A 4,746-nucleotide genomic window follows, 5' to 3' on the forward strand; every position below is an offset into this window, starting at 1 on the left:
CCTCTTGTCCCTCCGCGTTGTTCCTACTTGTCCAAACCCTAACTATCCTTTAACAGCCAGCTGGAAGCTCCACCTAACAGATCCTTCTATTGGGAAGTCATTTCTCTCTCTTCTGGATTCCCAACACATTTCAATTGTTTCTCCTTTATAACACATGGAGCCCAGGTGGCGCAGTGGTTAAGAGCTCAGCTTCTAACCAAAAGGTCGGCAGATTGAATTCAACAGCTGCTCCTTGGAAACCCTATGGGGCAGTTCTACCCTGTCCTACAGGGTTGTTGTGGGTCAGAATCGACTCCACAGCAATGGGTTTGGGGTTTTTTTAATAACACTTAGAGCCCTGGGGAAACCCTGGTGGTGTAGTGGTTAAGTGCTACGCCTGCTAACCAAAAGGTCGGCAGTTTGAATCCACGAGGCGCTCCTTGGAAACTCTATGGGGCAGTTCTACTCTGACCTATAGGGTTGCTATGAGTCAGAATCGCCGGCAGTGGGTTTTTTATGGAGCTCTGGTGGCGCAATGGTTAACAGCTTCTGCTAGCCAAAAAAGGTCAGCAGTTCAGGTCCACCAGCCACTGGAAGCCCAATGGGGCAGTTCTACTCTGTCCTATAAGGTCACCATGAGTTGGAATCTACTCAATGTCAATGGGTTTTGGCTTTATAACACATATCACTTTTCTCTTTTGTCCTGTGGTCTTTTATGGGCATTCCTGTGACCTCATTTTAGGGCACTATCTGTGATCCATCTTTGTACCCACAGTGCTGCCTAACTGCGCGAATACAGACAAGAGAGCAGGTGAAAACTTTAGAGTAAGAGCTGCTGAAGAAGTAGCACGAAGTTATTTTTTTGAATGTCTAAAATCCCATCAAATCCTGTTTTCCCAAGTAGTGTGTATATTCTTGTGGATGTTTTTTATTCCCTCATAAGATTGTTAAATATTACAGGAGAAAAGTGAATACTCTTCAAAACCTAAATTAAATACACCTTCGCCTCTGCTACCTGGTGTACCTTTTCAGCATAAGTGAGACTTCTCATTTCAGTGCCACGATCCTTGCATTTGACCATTCAGGGTTGTTCGTTCATTAACAAAGGTGACAGTTTCCGTGTGGACGCTCCCAGCAAAAGGGCTCCCCATTGTAAGGGCTTACTCATGAAGCCCTAAAATCTTTGTTTCACCTTTAATTAATTGGGAAAACATAAGGGATCCACACTTCTTTAACTGAGAGGGATAAATCAAAACCAAACCCATTGTCATTGAATCGGTTTTAACTCATGGCGACCCCATGTGTTATAGAGCAGAACTGCTCCGTAGAGGTTTCTTGGCTGCCATCTTTACAGACGCAGGTCCCCAGGCCTTTCTTTCGCAGTGCTGCTGGGTAGATTCAAACCACCAATCTTTATGTTAGTAATCAAACACAAAACATTTGCGCCACTCAGGGAGGGATATTATTCTCTCAATCCTGGGTACTCCCAAATCAATTTGTGCAAAGGAAGTTATGACATATCTACGCCCTAACGGCTTTCACTTTCATTATATGATAAAGCAGTATTTCCCTGTGTGGATGGATTTCTTCTCAGACTCTCCTAGAGAGCGCCATAGGAAGGTATGTGCCCTGACCCCACCCAAGTTCTCTGGCTCTCTGAGAATCTTTATTTTTCATTAACCTCCTAGAAGATTCTTATGCATCCTGAAGTTTGTGAACCACAGGCTGAAGGGTGACATAGAGACTATATTCTTTTCTTCTCAATTCAGAAAGAAGCAGACACCCCCAGAACATTGACTGGAGTGCACCTCAAACAAATCAAGAGGGTTGAATCTACCCGTCTCATCTTCTGTCTCAGAGTGCCTCTCTCTCCCTTTTTTTTTTACCTTCCCCCCAACATTTTATTTTGAAGACTTTTAAATAAACAGAAAAGTTCAAAGAATTATACAATGAACACCCATATATTCCACCTGGATTTTACCATTAATAATTTGCTGTACTTGGTTTTGTTTTTTTTGAGCCCTGGTGGCACAGTGGTTAAAAGCTCGGCTGCTAGCCAAAAGGTCAGCAGTTTGAATCCAGCAGCCACTCCTTGGAAGGCCTATGGGGCAGTTCCACTCTGTCCTGTAGGGTTACTATGAGCAGGAATTCACTCCATGGCAACGGGTTTGGTTTTTTTGTTTTTCTATTTGTTTCATTACAAGTCAGTCTTTTTATCCATCTATCTGTTATTCATCAAGTCATCTTATTTTTAGTTGAATTCAAAGTAGATTGCAGACATCAGTAGCGGCCAATTTAGGACGGTGGGGACTTGAAAAATAACAGATGAACAATAATTCTTGAAGCTTTGGTGAAAATACTGTGGCCTCGTTTTATTGGACAGGGTTTGCTGTTGCCTGGCCTTGGGAGGACATTTAGAATACATTTAATCAAAGACAACAGGCTACTTTCGGCTGGCTGTAGACAGCCCCCCGCACACTGTCTCAGAGTAGTATCTGTTTGTCTCTAGTCAGCTCAATGGGAGCTTTTGTTTTGTCACTGGAGGAAGCAAGGCAGGTTTGGGAACAGAGAAAAGCAGATAACTGTGGAAGCAGAGGGCAGCAGTAACTTCTCCCATTTTTCAAGGTTTTGAGACACCAGTGGAGAGATGGGTTAGAGACCGAGGTTTGCTGGGTTAGTCGTTAGTAGTGACAGGGGCCGATTAACCAGTAAGCAAGGTACACCTGGGCTTACAGTAAGCAAGGTGGGCATGGGACAGGTAAAACTGTGTACTACAGATCAGTAAGTAAGCACAAGTTAGCCTGTGCCTACCTTGCTTATTGGGTAATCCTTCCAAGCAGCAAGGTGGCAAGTCGGAGTGCCTAAGCCTCCATTCCAGCTACCCCACTTCCTGGATGTTGTTTGGATCTTGAATGTGTTACTCAGTCTCTTGGCCTCGGTTTTCTCAACTTTATATTGTTGTGGAGAAAATATTATGTGTGCCTGGCACACAGACCTCAATTGATGTCAGTTGTTAAAACATAATTACTTGCCTTGATGAGTTTACTTAAAGTTCACACAAAGTTAAATTATGTGACTGCAGCAGTTGGTGAAGAAGGAAAAGACAAGTAAACTACGTGTTATGGATCAAATCGTGTCCCCCCAAATATGTATCAACTTGGCTAGGCCATGATTCCCGGGATTGTGTGGTTGTCCTCCATTTTGTGATCTGGCGTGATTATCCTATGTGCTGTAAATCCTAACCTCTGTGATGGTAATGAGGCAGGATTAGAGGCAGTTATTTTAATGAGGCAGGACACAATCTACAGGATTAGGTTGTATCTTGAGTCAGGGTATTTTGAGATATACAAGAGAGAAGCAGCAGAGAAGATGGGGACCTCCTATAATGAAGAAAGAAGAGCCAGGAGCAAAGCGCGTCCTTTGGTCCTGGGGTCCTTGCACTGAGAAATTCCTAGACTCAAAGGAACATTGACGACAAGGACCTTCCCCCAGAACCGATAGAGAGAGAAACCCTTCCCCTGGATCTGGCACCCTGAATTCGGACTCCTAGCCTCCTAAACTGTAGGAGAATAAATTTCTGTTTGTTAAAGCCACCCACTTGTGGTATTTCTGTCATAGCAGCACTAGATAACCAAGACTTTGTAAATGATTTTGACAAGGAAACGTAAAAGGAATTCCCAGATGTAGAAGGAGCAGTCCTGAAAGTTCTTCCAGACAACCAATTGCATTTCAAATGAAATCCAGTTTCTTGCCTTGGTTTGCAAGACTCCTGCCTTATGTGGCCTCTGCGTACACCCCCAACTTCATCTCCTCTCCCTTTCTTAGCTCCAGCCACTCCAGCCTCTGGGCTCCAGAACGAGCCAAGCTCGTTTGGTCTGCACCAGAGGGCATTTGCACTTGCCATTTCCTTTGCACCAAAGCCCTTCTCCAGGTCTTCACACATCTCGCTCTTCTCGTCCTTCAGGTCTCACTCAACTCAGATATCATGGTCCGGAGACACCTGTCCTGACCACCCTGTTCAGCACTCAACTGTCCATCACATGCCAGCATTATTTTCATGTCACTTATCATTATCTGAGATTGTTATTTACTTGCTTATTGCCTGTCTCTGCTAGAAGAATGTTAGCTCCCTGAGGGCAGGGACCTTGTGTTGGTTGATACATGGCCCTAACAGCAGCCCCTTGCATACTGTAGGCACTCAAGAATTATGGATTTAAGGAATGAATGAATGAATGTCTGCAAGGTGGAAGGTTGAGAGAGGTAAGAAATAAATCGATGTTTAAAAGTTCATGGCGATGAAAGGGACTGGTCAGCGGGTGGGGGGGAGAGAGATGCTGATGAAGAGCGAGCTAATTAAATCAGGTGGATACTTGAGAGTGTGTTGGCAACTCTTGTCTGGAGGGGGGATGGGAGGATAGAGAGAGAGGGAAGCTGGCAAAATTGTCACGAAAGGAGAGACTGAAAGGGCTGACTCAATAGGGGGAGAGCAGGTGGGAGTAGGGAGTAAGATGTATGTAAACTTATATGTGACAGACTGATTGGATTTGTAAACGTTCACTTGAAGCTTAATGAAAGTTAATAAAAAAAAAAAAAAGAAAAGTTCATGGCGAGAACCCAAACACTGGGCTAAAACCAGGAACGCAAGACCTGACCGCCTGGGTTTCCCCAGGGGATAAAGCCTCGGGCGGGGGGCGGGGCTAGCGCGGAGGTGGGGCGAGAAGGGGCGGGGCCGGGCCGGCCGGAAGCGGGGGCCGGGCCCCGGAAGTG

This window comes from Elephas maximus, chromosome 27 (assembly GCF_024166365.1).
Source record: "Elephas maximus indicus isolate mEleMax1 chromosome 27, mEleMax1 primary haplotype, whole genome shotgun sequence".
NCBI classification, from domain to species: domain Eukaryota; kingdom Metazoa; phylum Chordata; class Mammalia; order Proboscidea; family Elephantidae; genus Elephas; species Elephas maximus.